This window comes from Rhyacophila brunnea, unplaced genomic scaffold (genome assembly GCF_057557595.1).
Source record: "Rhyacophila brunnea isolate RB1 unplaced genomic scaffold, BYU_Rbru_1.0 scaffold_10, whole genome shotgun sequence".
Classification (NCBI taxonomy): Eukaryota; Metazoa; Arthropoda; class Insecta; order Trichoptera; family Rhyacophilidae; genus Rhyacophila; species Rhyacophila brunnea.
The window spans coordinates 16,624,602-16,649,122 of NW_028232752.1; positions in this window are offsets into that span (position 1 = coordinate 16,624,602).

Sequence of the window (24,521 nt, forward strand, 5' to 3'; positions counted from 1 at the left end):
TTGAACAATAAACAGGACATTAAATGGACACATGTTGGATTTATGTGACAAATTAAATTTCGTTCGGCACGCGTCATTTCCACAATCCGCGCATCGCCTAGCCACGATATTTTTAGACCATGCCTCAACTGAGGTATAGCTTTAAAAAAATCTTAAAAATTAAGGTGTTCTGCAGTAGAACAATTTGTAAAATTTATTATAAAATTCAATACCTTAGTATCTGTCGACTCCACAAAAATAACATTATTCATAAATTACTGAATGGATTTGAAAGGTTCGTTTGAAATATAGCGAAAATTTTACGGTATTTTTTGATGCATCAAATCGTAAATTGAATCAAAATATTTATGACTCTCCGCGGCCGTTCGCCGTTTTACGGAGAGAAAATTTTGTTTTACGTCTCGGCTGTAAAAATGCTTTGTAAACGCTCGAGATGTTGTGTGTACTTAAACCTGCCAAGTGTCCGCACTCTTTATGTCCGATTTGGTATAATAATACGTGTACTCTCATATATTTTATTTTAATATTGCCGTAAAGATGTTTATGACATGCGACTGATAAACACTCGATAGAATTACATGAAAATTTCAATAACATTGCTTTTACGGCACAAACGAAATAGAAATGACTTGTATAAAATTGAAAGTCAACAAACATTACAAACTTAGGTCAATACGACAATAAATAACATTACAACTGGAGAGATTATTATCCATTCTTTTTTCTACATCAGACGGCATTTGGTGCTGTCTACGTCAATAAAAACAATGTTTTGATATTGACCGGTACCTATCAAATATCTATAAAATAACAAAGCTGTCATTATTATCAAATAGTTTACCACAACTGATACTTATCACATCACATTTACTATTACTTATACCTACGATATGATTGTATTTTTAATTTAATTACCTATATATCTATTTTTTCTCTCTTTCCCTTGTATTTCAGTCATTTTTATTTAAAAGTCCAGTACGTAAGGCTCTGGTTTTTCATCCGGATGCCCCAAGTTAAATTCTTGGTGAGGTCACAATATATTTAAATGATTTTCTTAAAGCCTGGGCGTTTGTAATGTGACTGTCACTCAGGCCGTACACTTATGTAATGATTAAAACAATACATTTTATGTTTTTATAAATTATAATAAAAATGTAAAAATTATTTTATTTAGACACGAATTTGATTTAAATAATGTACAGTCATCTATCTATATTACCGATAACAAAGCTTACGATTAATTGTGATACGGCCAACTGCATACCTACGTCAATATTTTTTGATATGCTAGTGGTGATCTCTATAGTTTGTTGGTCTTACAATGCAATTATGAGAGAAATTGTCTACCATTCCATAGAAGTAACTCACCCCAGACTGTCATTTTTTGGTATACTATAGTATACTTCGCCAAGCTCATTATTCCTTTAAATTAGCTCATTTACTGCAATCCAGATGGTTTTATTCATTTCAGTCATTTGAAAACATAGTATAATATAAAATATCTAGGATAAGTGATGATGGTATGATGATACTGATGATAGTTACCACTAAATTATGAGATGTGACTTGTCCTTATAGCGGTATGGCCTGTTCAACCTTTGTTATATCCCTGCAGCTTTGAGCCTGTTTTATTATTACCACGTTTTTATTAGCTCGTATTCTTGTTTGTCCAGTACAATTTTTTTCTTGTTTGTCGAAGATTTGTATTGGAAGATTGAAGATATTTAATTAACTTCCTTTTGACTAGACATTTGAAACTTTTAGAATATATCAGAACACGGCGACAATGCTTTACGACAAGCCATTTTTAAACAGAATTGAATTCTTTTTCAGTTAATTCTGTTTTGTATGTTTCAGAAAAAAATTGTAAAAAGTAAAACACTATTATTGGTTGCTAAGCGGGTCCTAGAAACTAAATTATTAATATATACGTGCGTTACTATGGAAATCAATATGAAATGTCAAAATGACATTTCAGTATTCTATAAATTTATTCAGTAATTCTATCAAGTACAAAAAAGTATTTATACTACATTTATACTAGAATTTTCAAGCATATATGATTAAACAGACATTTTAAAAACGTGGTAAGTATATAACAAGTTCATTTTATCTTGTAACTATTTGTATTCATATCAAGTCTTCGGTAATTAGCATTAGCATTAGCAATGGCTGGAAATGTATTTGATAAAGATTTGCTTTATCGCACCATTGTTCTTATCAATCTAAATGCAATGCATCTTTATCGCTCATTATTTAAAACCTTTTTTCTAACGGGTATTGTTTAATAGATATCTATTTTTCTTATCAAAATAAACGTATGAGAATGTCATACGCAATATAAATAAAGTTTATTTTATATATAAATAGAATCAAAATAGTTTTAAATCAACCTCAAAGAAGGACGCATTGACTGCATTCAATCAATGTTATTGTCTAAAACATAATCTATTATGTTACATTGTTATGTTATTACATTCTAATAAAGCCAATTTAAATATAAAAGGTGTTTATATGAAGTTTATTCCGCCGTTCCATAACACCTTCACTAGTCTCTTAATCATTTATTTTCTTCTTTGATCCTTGCTGCTCAAGGTTGGGCATGTCACTCGTCGAGTGGACAAGTGCTAGATAAAACTCCATTATACTGTGATACTTAATGGCCACAGGTATGCCCAAAAATCCGTTGGATGGATGTATAGTGCAGCAAAAAACTAGGGATTGAGAAGTGGAGAGAGATAAGGGAGATGTTACACTCCCAAATGCTCCCCATTTGGAGATGTCTCTGTGAATCTGAAAAACCCAAATCGGTACCAAGTCGACAAATAGTAAGGGTTAATTACAAAAATAAATAATAATAAACCGGCAACGTTGTACATGGTTGGCGGCAAAATTTCATATTGGCAACGCCGCATGGGTATCGCTTCGTAAGCGGCCGTTTTTTTTGGCGCGACAGAACGCTGCAAACAGCCAAATCGTAAACATATACATTTCGTCCTCCATAAAAAAATATATAAAATGTAGTAACCTAGTAGATATTAACGCAAATAAAACTCGTCGTTTCTGATCACAATTCCGGTGTGTTATTTGTCCACCTCAAGTCCCGAACCCAGACGAAAAAAAAAAATGACAGCTTCTTTTCACTTTCGTAAATAAAAGGAGATAACAGAGACTTTCATCAAGCAGTGAATCTACCCTAGATGAAGATGATGATGAATCATGCATTTAACAATAAGAAAAAGCCTTTATAATAAAATTCTATGAATTTTTCAAAGACATCTTTCACGTAATACGAGTCGAAAGTTGTAAGAACTTAGTTCTGCGACGCAAACAAAAGCGCCCCGTCAAGGAAAACAATGTGAAGCAAATGAAGGTAAGTGTTCGGAGGAATTTGCATCAGGGGCACTGCACCACTTGAATTGAAATGAAAAGAAACGCAAGAAGAAATCCTGCATAACTCACATCTCAATGGAAATGCATTTAAAAGCTTTCACGGGACACGGTGTATAGAATGTGGCGTACTTGTTTGCGAAAAATTCTGGTAAATGATTTTATTTTACCACGTTTTTCTTAGCTTGTATTCTTGTTTATCCGGTGGTTGTTTATCCAGTACAAATCTTGCAATAAATTTAACTAACTTTCCGACTATTAGACATTTGAAACTTTTAGAATATATCAGAACATGATGCCAATGCATTCTTTTAATACTTTTAGCCATTTTTAAGTAGAAATGAATTCATTTTCAGTTAATTGTGTTTTGTATGAAAAGTTATTTCGGAAGAAATACGTAATCCAATCCACTATTATTGGTTGCTAAGGGGGTGGTCCAAGAAACTAAATTATTCTTATATCCGTATCAAAACGTCATTTCAGTATTCTATATTTGTTTGTTTATTTGTTGCAAAATAGCAAAAAAAAAAATGATTTGTTGACAATTGCCTTATTTGTCCTAAATTATTAATACATATAATTTGTCAAGTTTATATGATTCAACAGAAAATTTAAAAACGTGGTATATAAAAAGTTCTTTTTATCTTGTAATTATTTAGATTTGAATTGAATACGCCGCTGGAAAATATAAAGCTTGCAAGTTGAGATATTTTTTTGATAATTTCGTCTCTGTTCTGACATATCACACTAACTGAAGAATACTAGTTTTGAGTAATTTGAATTTGATGTTGTTAAAATGTTTGAAATGGTCTTTCATGTGAGTTTATTAAGGAATCGTAAAAAGGATGACTTTAAAATAAATACTGTTTATTTATTAAGAAGGTTTCCAGACGGTAAAGTTTGAAATAAGGAACATTTTGGTATAACTAACTCAATATGTCATTTTTTCGAATTAGTGTCTTCTGCCAGAACAGTGACGATTTATATTTTATACTGCTTTAGTTAATAAATGCGTGTCTAAAACATTGCTTATTTAACACTTCCCTCACTGTAATATCACATTAGGTTACCCAGCCTATTAAACTACAAATACTATATATTATATAGTTTTTGCCTATTCGTAAAATCATCAATGTGACATCTAATTAAAATGGTATATTTTGAAAGATATCAGATTTTATTATCTGTCAAAATTTTTAAACGCACATTGCAAACAGAGCGTTGCATTCCATTACTTACAAAAGAGAATAGATCTATAAGAGTAATTCGACCGTGTTTAGGAAAAAGGATGTAACACACATAGAACAAATTTTACAGGAGAGGCAAAAAACGTTTTTTGAATGATTTTGGCTCAATATTAATAAAAAAATAGGCACAGACATTGGGTGTATGATGATTGATAAATATCTTATTGATCTTATAATGATTAAAGAGTTATTACAGAAAAAATATGAAAATTGAGGGTAAATGCTTTTTTGCTTAAATTAAAACTTAATTAAAGCTCAATTAAAACCTGAATTTAGATAATAAATCGGCAATTGCGGCTTACTTCCTTTTTACAGAACATCTATTTAGTTGTATACATTGTTACTATTTAATAAAAGCACTTTTCAAAAAATCGAGGGTTACGCCCTATTTCCTAAACACAGTCGAATGACAAAGATATGCATACTCTACTCCTACTGTAAGAAAGAGATATGAAATTAAGCAGTGCGATTGAGATAGTATTATGATCGATATTCAAGTAAACTGTAAGAATATAATATAGAACAACTGGTATGAGTTTGATTCAGTTTTGATGCCCTTTTGATCATTTTATATAATATACAATAAATTATAAATATTAATGATGATTAAACCTTATTAGACTTATTTATGTTGCCAAAATATACATTTGCCTTTTATATACTGTAATATTGTCAGCGTCGTATGGTAACCCAAGATGATATCACCGGAATGGATGGAATAAATTAGAATCGTAAAGGAAAGGTTAAAAGTCAAAGAAAAATGTTTACAATAAAAAAAACGGTAACATGTGAATTCGTTAAGGCATCTCGTTTTATTATTATATTTTATTGTTAATTTTTTTTTAAATGTGTTGAGAATATTATTTTAATAAAATATATAAATATATTTTATATTTATTTAAAAAAATCGATTCGTATTAAAAATAAAAATGTATATAACTTGTAATACTATATAAGCGTAATCTTTTTCATATTAGCGAAACGTATAGTGAATGTACAACATTTTGATTCTTAAATAGTATAAATTTTCACATTATGAATTCTAGAAATAGTCAGGAGTAGGGTTCCCGAACTATTTTAGATACCTATGAATCCCGGGATTGGAAAACATAATGCCAAAACTTTAGGGATTGATTTTTGTTTATCAATTCAATTATGTAAAATAAAATAAAAACGAAAATATAACAGACAAAATACTTTTAATAACATTAGAAATAAACCGAGTTTGAATGAAGTTTGATTTATTATACATGTGTTGCCAATTTATTTTATTTTTTCACATAAATTAATAAAATGAGAAAGATTGGAAAAAACCATGCTTCGCACCTTTAACAGAGTGATTCCACCATGATCTCATACGTTTTACGACAGTTTCATATATGGCTGACTAATTAGATTTATGAAACGGAAAGCATAAACCATGATTTATTTTACTATTTTTAATCTCGTTAACCCATTAATTAAGTCTTTACTATCAGAATCAGCAATCTCATATAATAAATGTAAACACTAAACACAATATTGATTCTATGAAATTTTATAAATGAGAATCGTTTAGATTTGTAAATAGTTTAACATAAATTAAAAATTTCACATAATATCTACGATTCTGGTAACATCCGTGATATGAATTTAAGAAATAGAATAAATAAACCGAGAACCATTTAGTTAGACGTTTCTACCAGAAAATGCTATTCTGGAAACCCACTGGTCACAGGGAATCACCGGATAGTAAATAACCATTTTTGCTGCCTTATTTATATTACAATATTATTTACTCCATTGAACCTATGTATTTCTAAGATTGAACGTCAAAAATATTAACAATAAATGTCTTAAATAGTATAAATTTAATTATACTAGATTTATTTTTACCAATTTTATCAATGTTTTATGTATATATTTTAAAATTTAATATCAACTATTGAAAAATCCAATCCCGGGATCAAAAGTTTGGCTCGGGATTGGATTCCCTAGTCCCTACAAAAGTATCGAATTGTGAATGCATACCAATCTATGCTAAGAGAAAAAATATTGCAAAGAATCAGGAGTAGAATATTAATATGAAGACAAGTAGCTATATTCTCGTGTTTGGTGATGATAAAATTTTAGGTAAAAATATATATTATCTGTGTTAATTTAATATTCTATGCACGCCACTGGAGTCAAAACAGTTGAACACGTTATACGATCGACCTCAAAGTGGGCTCAGGGCCATGTTTTTACTTTTTCTATATATAAGAAAAGTAAGAATAGATCTTTTCACGGCTTAAAATGAAGCTATATTATCTATGATACTATAGCTACTACTGCACTATGGACGTATACAACGGATCTCTAACCTTTTATAAGTCACGATGCACTTTTATAACACCCAAGTAACCATATTCTAAATATAATCATATAGCAATGATACTACTCAGAATTACAAAGGTGACACACTTCAATATTTATGTTTTGTTGTCAAAACAAATCAGAGTAGCGGAAGCGATTATTACCATTTCCTCAATCATAACCTAGATAAACAGTGTCTATTATGATTTACTTAATTGCGACAATGACTCTTTGAAATGAAATGAAATTCAAATGAAATCAATACTTTGCAAAAGTCACTGTTTATCTAGGTTAATAAATCATATCAAAGGATTGTTGATTTAGGTTATATGATTGAGAAACCAGCTGATCGCAGTGTCTTACGACTACGTGGTGTTTTGATGAGCCCGGAGAATAGTAGTGGCACAACTCGAAAAACTTGTTTTTGCTGGAGAGCAGTTTGAATATTTTATTTTGGTTTGTTAAATCAGTTTTTTTTTTAAATTTACTTTATAATAGCGTGAAGTTGGCACACTTGAGTCATCTCATTTTGAATGTTATCCGCAATAGCATTGGCACAATGATCATTGTGCCACTATTTCTGCTTGAATTCAAGTAAAATATTATAATATGATAATGACACAAATGCTTTTAAGGCCAACATTATATTTTTAAGAATTATGCCGCTATTTATGCGGATAGAAATTATATCTTGGAACATTTCTGCATACTTAATTAAAAAATGACAAATTTGGACTTGTGCCACTATTATTCTCCGGGTGCGAGACTGGTGACTTTTATTGTTGACCGAAAGAGTTGGTTTTGATTTATACCGATAAAAGTTACTATACATACAAACAAATTCATACATTTTACACAAAATAAATATGTAAATAAATGTAAATATGGAATTTAGTTCGAAGAATATTTTAAGAAATTCTGGATTAGAGAACTAACAATACATTCATTATTCTATTTTTCATGAAATAATATGGAATAATAAAAATACACCAAAGAAAACCCCAAAGAAGTAGTGTGGGTACAAACGCTAGTAAGATAATAAATCTTTATTTCTTAAATATTGCTTCTCGAACAAAGAAAAATAATTAGAAGATTTATCAATTCATTTATTGAGGTTTTCTAGCGTAAAAGTGTTGTTAATTTAATAATAATAAATTAACAGTAAGTTTATTATCTGAAAGCTAAATTAGGTATTAAGAAATTTGCAGTGTTGGAAACTTTCATGGGATATTGAACTGCATATTTAAGCAGAGCAAGTTGCCTCGTTTTAAAAGATATTTTTACTTTGCTTACTCTTTCGAAAAGTTAACATTTAATTTAACTTAGCAAACGGAGCGAAAACTTAACATCATTTATTATAAAACTATTCTGTTCTTTCCTAACTTTTAAAATATTAAAGAAGCCATGAAGCAAGTGATATAGACTTTACGCCAGTGGTTACGAACGATATATTATTTAAAAGGGTATTTTAGTATTATAATCTTGATCCACGTACTATGTACTATTGTGTTAAAATCGAAGGGTAGTGAATCCAATAATCCTGGGTCTGGAAAGTACACATATTATTTTTCAATTTGTGTATGAATCAGAGTATGGACCTAATAGGTTGAGCAACTATCTTACATCCATTTCTCATAACAACAAAATCTGTAAATGGAAACTGTTAATGAAATTTTGGAATCTTATTAGGAACGGACATGGTCGGAAGAAGAAATTACGATTAGAGGGTACCATATTAATTGAAGAGTGTATTTTTAGAGTGCACTTATTCCACTACTTGAAGAAAATGAGTTATGAATGCCAGAATTTAGTATTTTACAATTTAGACAGTTTTTCTGTATAGAAGAACCTAATAGTATTCAATCCAATAGAAAAAATTAACTTAAAAATCGGTTACAAAAGTAACTTATTCCAAAACAAAAAAAAACATATTATATTATGTAACATCAACGTAAACAGTTTTTTCGCTTTTGCCAAAAAGTGGAATAAGTTCAATTTGAAAACAGAAGCCTCAATAAGGGATATAAATTTAAAAATGCATGGGTTCGCGATGCCACCATGCTTAAAGAACTGGGTGCGACTGACCTGCGACAATTAGGTGAGCAGCAAGTGACGATAATATGTAATAATCTATGACTTAATTTTTTACCTAAAGCCGTTTCCGACTGAGGTGCTGTGTGATTTTCTTGGCTGAGCGGGCTTACATCTGATCAATTTTGTACAGAAACGTAACATACGACTAAATCGTAACTAAGACTATCAGAAGCCGATTGCCACCTAATGCCCGAAGGGGGTCAATTTAATAGATGTTAGTAGGTAGGTACACATCAGTGACGTGCGGTTTATAGATAGTGTAGATACGGAGCACCCTCCAAAACAATTGATATAGTACATGTAACAACATGAATACGTGTATTAAATAAGGCTCTAAGTACCGAAAAGTAGTATTGCCTGTAGTTACAAAATACCGAGTCATTGCAGTAAAATTTCATGAAGCAGACCTTTTGAAAAATGTCGTTTTACAGTGTGAATCAATCACGGCAGCTTCTATAATTTTAGGTATTAAGAACTCGCAAGTGTCAACACACCATCGTCAGCTATTTTATATTGAATGCCGTTGACCACTGCAGTGCTACTTACACCATTATAAATAAAACACGCCAACGGACTTACAACGTCGACAGGTTTAATTATTTTGATGTATTTTTTTGACTTGCTTTAGGCACTTAGACTATAGTTGAAGTTATTGGCATTGGTATGTAGAACATTTTTCTATAAAAATGTCAGTTTTTTATGTTTTTGGTACTTAGCGCCTTAATTAATACACGTATTCACATGATGTATGTGTTTATTGTGCAAACATCTGGTAAATTATTTCACTTTATCATAGCTACCGAGCTGCAACACCAAATGTTACACTACTTCATTGGCAGTTGACGAATACCTAATTTATCACAAAATGCTATTATAGATATTGATGAAAAATAATATTAGTTGTACATATATTTTTTCAGCAGCATTGCCACAAGAGAAAGTCACTGCACGCCACTTTTACACGTAGTATTCCAAAATATCTTACTATACATTTTATCGAATCTGAAGGATTTTATTTTCGATTGGCAAGTCAGGAGATCTAAAAAATTAAAATTATTCTGAAACTACTCGTATATATAAAATATGGAACTTATATTTTTTTATGAATATGGGATACACTGGTATATTTTTTGACCGTAAGGGGTTTTTATGTAGTAAGCTTGTGAAATACTGTTTTAATCCGTTTGGACCATGCACAATATTCTCATTCTTCTTATAAAAGACAGTAAAAATATATACATTTATAAAACGGGTCTAATACTAATTATAACGTAATATTAATATGGGATCCAAGTCTTAGCAGATACGACATAGACCAAAATATTTTTGTTTTGAAGCCTAGAAATAAGGACGCTAAGGTACAGCACGAGCAAAAACCTCAACATAATTCATAGAACTGAGAAATTTACGAAGATGGTGTGGTCAGAATGGAAAGAAAATTCTGCATAACAGGAGTGTTAGTTAGCTAAGACTTCGAATAAAATATGGTGTTTGTAGAAAATGATGATTTATTTTGTTATTTTATAATAAATAATGTAGAAAAAAAATGAAAGAAGATTGAAAAAACAACATGTGTATTTGAAACAGTTTTTTTTAAATTTTGAACTCGGAACTTGCAGATCCTGAGCGCAGTCCACAGTACCTAAGTTCTTATTATCTAATTCTCTAAATAAATTATTACCTACGTCCTACGTATTATTATTAGTGCAATATATGGTAGAGTATATTATTATGCTTTATAACTTTGCACATCGGCTCTAGGATGAAAATGATGTAATATATTCTAAAAATATATTTTTTAAATTATTTATATATATTTTTTTTATTTATTAAGGAAACAAACAGTTACATATTGATTACAAAATTTAAAATATAACAATGAAAAGTTATTTCAATCAGCAAAGGTTTCCATGTATACATTATAATATAGTTAAGTCTAACAAGATAGAGAGTAAGAATAACATAAATATAAAGAAATTACATGAGAAAAACGAGGAAGAATAATGAAAAATTAAATTATATACAAAAATACAAAATTTTGGAGATAGCGCGTTTAAATGAATCAGGTAAATTATTAAAAGGATCAACGGTGGAGAAATACATATTATTATAATTTAAACAATAGCGCCGAATAAAAGAGTTTGTGCATAATTAGAACCGCTACGACTAATATGGTACAAAGTTTGGTTTCGCGTAAATATTAATGGACAATGGAAACCCACCCTTTCGAGTAGGTTTGGCGAGTCAACAAAACCATTGATAATTTTAAAAATAAAATATTGATCAGATATAGAACGTCGACTTTCTAAAGATGGTACCATAAAAGTTGCAGTGGTCGAAATAGAATTAGATAAATCATAACATATTATAATATTATCTATATATTTATTTATTACTATATACATTAATATAAGTGAATATGGTTTGAATATTGTCAAATTTTATGCGAGGCAATCAGGAAAATATCAGTGTAGTAAAAAGTGCAAAAAAGTGCAAAGTTATAAAACATATACTGTAGCCAACTTTCGTTAGTCACGCCATACCATTTTTTGTTGATAAATGAATACTATTATTGAATAGACATTATCAACTCAGTTAATAAATGGCCTCTTCAAAGTAACGGTACAGAGGCGGACAAAGGTAGAGGGCAATATTTGAAAATATATCTTATTATTTCGATGATGGTGCTTCTTTTCGAGATATCGCAATAAGGAATCTTTTTTATCGGATTTCATTCCGCCCGTAAGAACTGTTTGTCGTCCGGAGCGCCTTTTGTCAGCAGAAAAAAATCAAAATCCCTTATGTAATGGTCAGATCGAAAGCGGGATCCGATTGAAATCTATTGTGCTCGCTAGAAATTCATTCAATTTGATAGAAACGAGGTCTTTACAGAATACGTCCCCATTCAAAATATAATATAGGCACCTACTACAATATAGACTTTAATATCGTTTCATCACCGTGATCAGTCGGGGTCAATCCACTGCTGGACGAAGAACTCCCCCTAGATTTTCTTCCCCTGAATCTTATTTAGTTAACTCAGATTTAGGGTGGTCCTGTAGGGGTCTAGGACGATTTGGCGCCGGGACAACTGGACGCCACGAAATTCGAAATTAAATAAACGAAAGGTATTTATAGGTAGGTACTTTAAAAAAATATTTAATATTATTTTTATTTTTAAATAATTATATTATGATTTAATAGTTGATGAGAATTTAAATATGGACACGCAAATAATGATTTATTTGTGTATATGTTTAAGTTCCAACGAAAAAAGAGTTTTTTATTTTATATAACGCTTTAGGCACGGTAATTCCCAATCCGCAATAAAAAAAACATTATGTTATCAGTAAAATGAATTAAAACTACTAAGTAGTAGATAGAAACTGATTAAAATTCCTCGTCTACGTTCTGTATATGTGTCTACGACAGAGCGGCGTCCAATTGTCCTGGCGTCCAGTTGTCCCATTTCCTCTTGTAGAGATTACCACTGCATGACTGCATTATTTGTGCAGTTATTACCGAATTGCCGAGCGTCATTTCAGTTCGATTCCTCGGATGAGTATAATTTAAATGTTGTTTTCACAATCATTGTGTAGATTTGTATAATATTTGTAAATATATGGTTAAATTGTAATCTGTGGAGTTTGAGAATAAAAAAATGTAATGTACATTTTAAATACATTTATAAAAACGTATATGTTTTAAATAAAACATTCAATTGGATTTTTGACAATTATTATTGATTCGTAATTTGGGAGAGTTTGCAAAATTTTACGTTGTGCCATAATATATGTTCATATTTTATGATGATTAAAATTTAATATATTATTACTAGGTACCAAAATACAAATATTTCAAAATCACAGACAGAATTTCAATATTATAATATTGTCATGGAAACTTTATAATATTCTTCCTGTAATCATTAATAAAATGTTGTTTACATTATTATTAATAATAATTATATACTTTGTTGATAAATTGAAGTGATCACGGAGAGCCGCTTCACGTAGCTATGCCTCAGGAGTATTGTTTTTTCAGTATTCGATGCATGGCAGAGTTCTTCCGCGAATATTATCTGTAAGAAAGAGATTTTGGCATTACGTATGATAATAAACTGACGTTTTGTGGTCATATGGATACCATTTGTAAGTTCAGTCTGTGTGCTTCCATGTACTTTTATTTTTCTCATTTTATTATTGTATTATTTACTCACATTACCTTGTATTTTTATTTTAAAATTTTTAACACTTATGTCATGTTGTGAACGCTTTGAGTTTATAATTGGTTATTTTTATTATATGTAAAATAATAATAAATTTGAATTTAAATTTGACATGTGTTCCGGATGTCGCCAGAGAGTGCGACACTTCGTACTCTTGTGGCACAACCTCAGGATACCGTCGCCGTAGCCAGCATTTCCTCGCACTGCAGCGGTGCTACAAAGGTGATCTATGCGATGCGCTAGAGTTGGCAATGGATCAAGAGAAGTGACGCGAACTTGTGCTTGCCATATGCCCTAATCCTGGGGTGTGATAGGACAAAAGAAGAAACAGATTAAAATATTTTTTTACTCAACAATTTAGAAGTAAAATTCAAAAATCTATTAAATTAGTGATTAGCAAATTTTAATGGAAGTACGCTAACACTAAAATTTGACCTGATGCTGCTTTGTATCATGATTTAAATGAAAATAGTCAGTAGCTAATATAAGCAAAATTTGTAAAGCGATTAAATTCTAAGACAGTTAATTCTATTGTAATTAGGTAGAATGCAGGTAGCTAAATTGGACACAATAACCGAAATCCGATGGATACAAGGTCGAGTCCTAACCAGCGTCGTATTTTACCACGTTTTTTTTAACCCGCATTCTTGTTTGTCCGGTGGTTATTTATGCAGTACAAATCTTGCAATTGATTTTTAACTAACTTCCCGACTAGCTAGACATTTAAAACTTTTAGAATATATCAGAACACGATGCCAATGCATTCTTTTAATACTTTTAGCCATCTTTAAGTAGAATTGAATTCATTTTCAGTTAATTCTGTTTTGTGTGAAAAGTTATTTCGGAAGAAATCCATAGTCCAATCCACTATTATTGGTTGCTAAGGGGGTGGTCCTACCAACTAATTATTAATATATACGTGCGTTACTATGGAAAATGACATATCAGTATTCTATATTTGTTTGTTTGTTGCAAAATACCAAAAAAATGATTTGTTGACAATTGCCTTATTTCTCCTAAATTATTAATACATAGAATTGTCAAGTTTATATGATTCAACAGAAAATTTAAAAACGTGGTATATAGAAAGTTCTTTTTATCTTGTAATTATTTTAAATATTATTTTTCGAATATTTATGGTTCTTAAGTGCTTTCAATTTAAGTATGTTGTTTTACCTAATGCGGCAAATTGATGTGTAGAGGTTTTACCTAACTCCATTCAACTGACATGTATATGCTCTAAAAATTAGCATAGACAAAACGAGAACTGAAACGAAAGAAATTTGATCACTTCAATATTATATAGGACAAAAAATAGACAAAGTAAAAAGATCGTAGGTATATCAATGTAATCATTAAAAACCTTTATCTACTGCCCTGCTTATACAAATATAAACTATATAAATTGTCCACGAGTGTTTCCATTTACAAAGGCCCGTATATATCATAACTATACATTCGTCTGCAATCTCTATGAACATAATATATAACGGAGTAGTTGACTCTATACAATAACCTGTCCCCATAATAGATCAATCACTGTAATGATATCCTACTAGTAATATCGTATTCAAACCTTAACTTTTAAGTATAAATCTTAAAGGTTGCATTGTATTTCATTAAAATATGTTAATATTTGCAACGGCTTAATCAAATCTGTGAAATAGAACTGTAAACAATGTATTAAAATGCTTATTTCCCGAATGCGGCAGCATTTTGGTACTTCATAAACCGAGATTATTTCCTAGAGTAAAGCTTTAAATTAAATCAATAACCGTGCCGAAAGCTTTTCCGGAGTCATTTGCGATGCTATGGGCTCAGACGGGTTAAGTAAAATTTGCATTTTGTACGGAGAGTTTCTTCTTTTCAGTCTTATAACAACTTCACGAAGAAGTAAAGTGCCTTACATTAACCCTCCAAGTCCCATTAACTACGCCATCAGCTGGTTAGCCGCAGTGGGGTTCGCAGCTTTTGCAAAAAAAAACCCTTAACCATTTTTTCAATAAAAACATAGAAATACAGTTGTATCAGCTGAGGCTAACAAAAATAAAGTCACCATACTATGTGGCTTGTCCCATGTGATTTATGGCATTTGGACCCTGAGAACTTTTTGCTTTGAGGATGGTAGCAGATATCATTGTTAGTTGTCTGATAGAACAGATGAGTGTCAGATAGCTGAGTGTGAAGTAGGGAATCCAATCCCGAGCCAAAATTCTGATCCTGGGATTTCAGGATTACAATTTGACAATCCCGGGATTAGCATTTTTTCCCATTGTTAATATAAAAATTTTATATTTACAAATAATATTGATAAAATCGATCAAAATAAATCTAGTATAATTTATACTATTTAAGACATTTATTGTTAATATTGTATACGTTCAATCTTAGAAATACATAAGTTTAATGGAGTAAATAATATTGTAATAAAAATAATAATGTGAATTTAATGTGAGATTGCTGTTTCTGATAGTAAAGACTTACTGAATGGGTGGGTTAGCGTGATTTAAAATAGTAAAGCAAATCATGGTGTACTTATGGCCTTTCCGCTTCATAAATCTAATTAGTCAGCCAAATATGAAACGGCCGTAAAACGTATGAGATCATGGTGGAATTACTTGTTAATAGTGCGATGCATTGTTTTTTCCTATCTTTCTCATTGTTATTAATTTATGTGAAAAAATAAAATAAATCGGCAACTTACACATGGGTAATAAATCAAACTTCATTTAAACTCAGTTTATTTCTAATGTAGTTATTTGTTATTAAAAGTATTTTGTCTGTTATATTTTCGTTTTTATTTTATTTTCTACAAAAATTGATAAAAAAATCAATCCCGAAAGTTTAGGGTTTATGTTTATCAATCCCGGGATTCATAGGTATCGAAAATAGCTCCGAATCCCGGGATTGGAATCCCTAGTGTAAAGTACCTGAGATAGATAATAAACATCATATGTACACAAATAGTACTTATTAAACTTTGTCAGTTATACTTATTTGTTTTCATTGAATTAAGAATATAATTTGCAGATGATAGTGGTTAGTTAATAAAATTCAATTAAGCCCTGTCTAACCAAACCACAATAGTTTATGTATGCTATGGGCAATCCGATAAAATAGTGTAAACTTTTTCAGTCATACTTACATGTTTTCGTTGAATTAAGAATACATCTTACAATAAATCGTGAATACAAATGATGTTAGTTAGTTTTTCCTAATTCATTCATACTAAACCATAATTGATAAACAATAATCTTCTATCTATAAAATATCAGTTATAAGTTATGTATGGTTTGATGGCATAACTTTAGATATTTTATAGATAAACGAATACCGTTTACTATTAGGCAGAGCTTAATTGATTTAAAAAAATAACAAACACTCTCTACACATTATAGCTTTAATTCAATGAAAACATGTTTGACTGCAAAAGTTTAGTATGTACTATTTATGTCGGATCTTAACAGTCGACCTCCACCTTTCGCCACTGATAAATATTGCAACCCTAGAGGAATTAATTATGTATATATAATTAATTATCTGTGTTCTTCTTACATTTAAAAATAAAATATTATGATAAATACACCATCCAGTTGTGCCATGTGCCTTTTGTGATAGCAATCTTACTATTTACTAATAAAAATGTTAATAACATTTCAAATAGTTTCAATTAAAATTTGATAAAAATGTGTTAATATTATGATGACAGAGGATTGTATTCAAATTTGATCGCTATTAGGTACTCCAATCTTGTAGCCCTTTGCTATTTGTGATAAATTAAAAAATAAGGTAAATACCACAAACTTAGGTATCCAATATTTGAGTAACTTGTAGTTCAATGAGAAAAGTTTTCATATATGTGTCGCTAGATTTCAAAATCAGCCAAGTCCATAATAGAAGAAAAGGAGAAAAACAGCTTTTTTTTCAGTCACAAGGGTGAAAGTTTATATTATTTCAAGTATAGAATATTTAAAATTAATAAATTCCACATTTTGATAATGCAAAAATGTTAGAAAGCAGTTGTTCTTCAGCAATTCATAAAAAAGTCAAAAATACCTAAAGGTGGACTTGGCTGATTTTGAAATGTAGCGACACATCTAACTATAACGGTCAACTATCGGGTTAAAATTGTTTTACATTTAATATGTATCTTAATCTTGATTTAACTTATTCTCAAATGAGTAAAAATTTTAGCTTAGAATCTTTATCATTTTATGAATTTTTATTATGTCTATTTCTTTCAACTTTGATTTTTTAAATTAATTATAATAACGGTGATTTAACGTTGCTGGTCTACGGTTATATGCCTATACAGAGTAAATGTTATCTTAAAATATTATATTGACATTGTTTTTAATAATACTTACATAAACTTTTAATTGAATATTAGATTCTTGAAAATCTTCAGTAGAATTATTACTTTGACAAAATCATTCATTGCCATGTTGTTTTGTAAGTTAATGACTTTTTAATTGACTTCAAGAATTAATTAGATTATTTTTGACTAGTGTGAAGAGTTTTCATTTGCTTGGTTAATTTTTGTATGTGTAATAATTATTATCAATGCTTAGAGTATGCAATGTTATAATTATGTGTCAATATTGTATTATAATTAACATATGAAACGTTTATTATTTTTAATTATCTTTTTACAACATATCTGTGCTGTGAATTGAGATACTAAGGGAAAAACGAAACATGTATTTGATTCGGGATATAAATTTAAGGGGATGGTTTTAGGTATCACAATCAAAAGAATTTTCCGTCTAGTTTTTGTCTGGGTATACCCTCAATGCAATCCTTGTCCGCCCAAAGAGTGATTGCTCTTTTAAGACATTTCTTTTTACCTCATCTTGGGTTCATTTATAATCCATATATACTTACTGGTAAGTATTAATTGGTATGTTTCTCTCTGTAGTCTTTATGATACCTTGTCGCAAGACGGATGTCATATTTCATGATGCTGTTTATCGTGCGATTAACATATTTATTTGATAGCACCATAAAAGTTATTTTTTTTAGTTAACTCTATAATGTTTGTAGATGTTTTAAATACGTTAAATTGAAAATTTCCTCCAAAGCTGGATGAAACCGGTCCCGTTAATATTTATTAAAAGTGTTATTAGTACTATAAAATTGAGTTTTATTTAAATTAATAATACAAAGCATTTCCACCATAAATATACAGTTAATACAATGAAAGAAATTTATAATTATTGTTTTCATTATTTTATATTAATACATAATTACTGACTTTCTCTTTTTTTTCGTATATAATATTGGTTGTAAATACTAAATAAGTCTTTTTATTCATCTAATGATTATTTATAACTTCATATTGTTTATAATTTTCTATTATATTTTATTATGTAAAATAGCGTATTGGCCAAAAGCTTTAATGCCATAATGCTCTTTCTGATAAAAATGTGATAAATACAACAAATCATGAGACCTAATGAAAATAGTAGCAGCGAAAATATCCCATATTTATATATAATATGTTATATATACCTTTCCGGGAATCGAATCCGGCGACTCTGAATGAGAAACCAGTGGATTACGAGAGCCGCCTATAATAACCGTGTTACAAATTATATGGTATAATAATGTTTATATAAATCACTCAAAATATATGTTAATACCTAATTACGCATATTTATTGAAAAGATTTGGGTTAAAACATTTGAAATAAATATAATTCAAGAGAACTTGAAAAATAAACATAACAATATCGCATAATACTAAGAAAAAAAGAATTTTGCAATTTATTTGGAAATTGAATAGGAACCAATTAATACCATTTATATAAGCCATTATTTTCGGAAACAATAAAGTCTATATTGTGAAATAATTAATTGATTATCGTTTTTCCGTACTTCACTGGAATAAACATTTCCCTTGTTCTATAGTCAGCATAATTTCTTCGTGTCTATATAGACCCTTTAAAATAAAAATCACCTTTCTCCATCCACAGTCCCCGGTCCGGTTTTCATTGAAAGAATAAATTTAATATTGTTTATTTTGCATAATTATTTGGTTTATTAACAAATATTGAATGGCATTCAAAAATTTTTCTATTCAACATTAGTAACGATTAGTCGATTGATGATATCCAATCCAGTAAATAGCGATAGACAAAGATATTTAATAAGGATATGTGAAATTAAACAAGCACCTCTACAACGTTTAGGTATTATTACAAATATAACGACACCTATTAATTGACACTAGTCATTTTGAATGTACAATTTTATACATTTCTATTTGTCTATCCAGGGGTTCCCAACATTTTTGTACCTTAGAGCACATTTTAAATTATCGATAGGGCGGCGGGAACCACATAGTTTTTCAAAGAAAATTTATAGTAAAAATAACACACCATAGCAAAATTATTATTGTTCATATCCAGTAAAATGAATACGTGTCATAGTTGCCTCATATATTATACAATGTAAACGTTATATAAAATAAATTATAATATATTATATATAACAGAGTGATATGTGAATATTCTATTAGTAAACAGTCATAAAGATGCTCATCGGTGAGTCAATATCTATCTTTTGATTTTATTAAATTCATGTTTGAAAACAATGATTTGTAAAGGTATCTGGGACCGAAAAATGGTTTTATCTTATGTGTTGCTTTTTTCGAGAGTGAAAACTTTTTTCTGTCCACTGTATTTCAGAAGTCTGATTGGAGTGGTAATTGCAATCATAATGACAAACGAAGAGAAGAGATGTAAAAAAAAATGAGAGAACAAAGTTAAAATTGCTGTCTTGCTCCATCCATCCAGTGTTCTAGCAGAGTAGTCAGACGACATAAACATAAACACTTCAACTTATGCGACAAATGAGTTGGAATTGCATATTTATAACCCGTTAAAATAAAATTGAAATTTAAAATATTCTGTCGCTGTCAAATAGTGGCAGGTGCACATAAATTGGTCAGTGAACGGGATTGGGAACGCCTGGTCTAAACTATGACATCTATGTACGTACTGAAACATGGCACAATCGATGCGTAATCCGTAATTATGAAAGCCATTTAGAGACAGGAAACATTCACTGATTCTAGTCAAGATAACCATGATCCTTCCATCGTATTTTTTTTCTGTAATCGTACTGAGGCTTGCAACATCTCGGGGTAAGTATTGGTTTTCTCCAAAACCTACTGTATTCAGGCCGGGGCATGTAAATTTCTGTAAATGTCGATTGTACCTAATGATAGTTATTGCTAATTCTTCGAATGCAATATTATGGTAATCTGTTTGTAGAAAATAATTATTGTTGTGAAATGGTAATTACAATGACCTTAAATAATTTGTACGAAATATTCAATCGAAAATTTTTATATACTGCAAATACGTTACCGCATTGAATTTTAAGATAATCAATGACTAGCACTACTATTTTGTTCCCCTAGGGCCAAATAAACTTCACTTTTAGAGATTTTTAGTTACGTATGATACTGTACTTAAAATAACAAGATTATTTCGATACATTTTAAGAAAGATTATCAAGAGCTTACGATTGATTGTATTGAAGCTTTTTCCAGTATATTTTAATAATGTCCATACATTGGCTTTTCATAACAATATACGTACTATAAAGCAGTTGAATATAGAGCCAAAGACAAATCTGATAAATTTTAAATATGCCAGATGAATTATTTCGACATAAATGGTTTAAAAAAATTTAACTAACAGTTTTAAATACAGTAAGTTTTGTTTTAATTTAATTTTAATGTTCATTTATTCATAAATGATCTTATATGAGGTTAAAAGTCATATTGGTGTAGCCAAATTCATAGAAATGTAACATATTTACAACATTAATTTCAATAACCAAAAATGTATGGAATTACTCATGTGTAGAACGGTGTTTACGTCTTGATAGAAAATAAGCTTTTAAAAACGACACGTTAAATTGGGACTAAGAAATCGGAATAGTAAAAGTTTTGTGGTAAAAAAACATGTTTATTAATCGTATCGATATTAAAATAAGTTACATCAAGATTAACAGTGACCATAATACGTTTTTTTCGAAAATACAATAAAGATTATTTTTAAATACACATCACTTAAAATTCTTATTATTTATATCGTTTCGAGGTTTGTTATTGTAACCGCATTAAAGCTCGATTTAAAATAAAGTTATACGTATAGAAAGCTGATCTTTTACATTTATTTCTTAAAGTGAAGATACTTTTTTCTATCTTTCGTCCATAGAGATCTTTGCATAGCATTAGTATAAGATAAAGTTTGTCAAAATAAAATATTTTTACATGGGGTGGATGCTTTTGATTTACAATATTCATAGATAGTCATTCGATAGCTGAAATGAATGAGGAAGAATCTTGAATGTCTTTTCCGCTGTGAAAAAATCATCCAAAAAAGAAAACCAATCAGTAATTACAGCGGATCGAGATCGGTTTTTAAATGAAGACCACTTTTTATTATGAGCCTCGCAATTTAATGGTGTACTTAATTTGTGATAAGGACTTCTTTCTCAGAACTAATCCAATCAATGGGAGGCATTTAATTAGGTCAACATTAATTTAAATATAGAACGGTTGAATTGATTTCAATGTATTTTCCGTTACATTTGTGTTTTATTGTTTTTGAAAGGTATTATTTCTATTGAGTGAAAAGATATTTTAGATGAAATAAGTATTGGTTCTTGGAATATTTTTCAACAGGAAGTAATATAAATTACAGACGTGGGGGGTATAATTAGTTTTATTTGATTATTTAAATAAACTTTGGTTAGTGTGAGCTTTTGTTACAGTAGCAGTATTTAGTTATTGTTTATTTTAATTGAAGTTCCTCTTTGATTTGTTGTTTGCAGGTAAAGTAATCCAACAATGTCTTAAATTAACAAAGAAACCACAGTATTTTGGAGTAACATATTAGATTAGTAGATTGAAAGGAAATTTACGAAATACGTCAGTGTGCGATGGCTGTGACCAGACAAGAGAATGAATTTCGACGAGTGATTGGCAGCAGTAAAAAATCAGAAATAATTGTCATGCAGTTACTATCTGCGACTGTTACTATCCACTACAACAGAAGATAAAACACATAATCACCAAAGATCAATATACTATTGATACCAAATCCACAACCTGAAATTAATCCCGGAGTACTCCATCGGAAAAATAAACAATTGCCGATTGCAATACCGAATGAAAATACTAATACCAGTATTACGGTATTTCCAATTAAATACCGGTATTAATACCGGTATTTGTGATAAATATAACAATAAATATAGATATAAAAATCTCTTTAAAACATTAATATTTTATACCAAAAATATCTCATTAAATACCCACCTATTACATATTATATGCATCATCATCAGCCTGAATCTATCCACTGCTGGATGAAGACTTCTTCAAGCTGCTTCCACTTCTCTCGGTGTTGTGCATTGCGTTGTCACGTACTTCCGCAGAACTATTTCATTTTATCAATCCAGCAGTCTCTAGGTCTACCTTGCGGACGTTTCGTACCTCTTGGATACCACTGGATGACTAAATTCGTCCAACGATTGTCTCTTCTTCTAGCAATGTGTCCAGCCCATCTCCATTTGAGGCTTTTAATGAACTCTATCACATTGCAAACCCTTGTCTGCTTCCTTATCCACTCATTCCTATTTTTGTCTTTTCGCGTTATGCCCAGCATGCACCTCTCCATACCACGTTGTGCTACTCTAAGTTTCTGGATCTCTCTTTTACTTAGGGTCCATGTATATATATTAGAATAATATATATTATATTATGTACTTTTAATATAGGTAGAAGGATATAGTAGGCTGATGATTGTAAATACCTATATAGTATATAGTTGAACCATTAGCACATTATTCTTTGAATAATCTTTCAATAGATTTATTTTATGAAGTGTTCTTAAATGTGGATGTTCCACTGGTAATTTCACATATTATTGTATTGCACTATTTACACATAGCAACTTATTTACTTTTATCCCATAAGAAGTAAAAGCAAGCACAATATTGCTCACTTTTTTATTAAAAATAAATATATTTCTCTATTATTCTATAAGTTACTATTGAGTAGATACACATCAAACAATTAGGCACATGCAAATGTATTATAATAAAATAATTAATATTTATGTTCATTATACTCGTATTATAATATAAAAGTCCATTCTACCAACCCTATGGCTGGTGCTCTGGTTTGTAGTCCCGCGGGTGACTGGCGAAAATATTTGGATAAATTTAAAACTAGGGAAGCAGGTACCTATCTATATATGTTTTGCAAATCTGCACGTGTCCTTACTGATGACTAAAGTCGAAGGTCAACGGAAATAAACCAGACACGTTAACCAGACAAAATTTTCAGTCCTGTTAAACCTTTCTTTCTTTCGACCATGTCCGATCCTAATAGGATCATATGGGCCTCCACGGAGTAGAGGTTTGTATTGATAGATTTTTTTTTTTTTTTACAAGAAATGGATGTCAGCCACTTGCTCGATCTATTAGGTCCATACCCTGACTCACACACAAATTGAAAAACAATATGTGTACTTGCCAGACCCAGGATTCGAGCCTGGGACCCACGGCGTTATAGTCCAATGTTCAAGCCGCGCGGCCACCGTAGGCAAGTCAAGCTCAGTCGGTAGAGCATTGGACGTTTTTTTTTCTTTTTTTTTTTCATATTATTCAATACATTTTATATCCACTTTCAATAGCAAATATAGCGGTATTGTCTGATTTTTAAAACCGGTATTTTGGTATCAAAAAATACTGGGATACCGGTATTACAATCCCTAGCCAATGCCACTCTATTTATCTCCAAGTCCTTTGCCTCCAGAAAAAAAAAGATTCTTCTGGCATTGCGGCCATGACAAAATCACGTTTTAAGGGTGTTAGTATCATTTTAAAGTTATAATACCAACACCTAAATGAGTCTGTACCGCCACAAAGAATCTGATACTATTTTAACTAACTGTAAATTTTTTGTCTAATTTGCCAGTGACCTATCTATAAATCTGCACCTCTCTCGCCCCGCGGTCTCGAAGGACTCAAGGAGCCGCATCCCCACTGCAATAGAATATATATATATTAATGTAAGTTAGTAGGAGATACACCCCAAACCATGATAGGTAGATATTACTGCGTCACCGCTACATCTCGTTATAAATACATCTCGTTATAATGCATAATAAATAATAATAAATAAATATCGTATCATACAATACC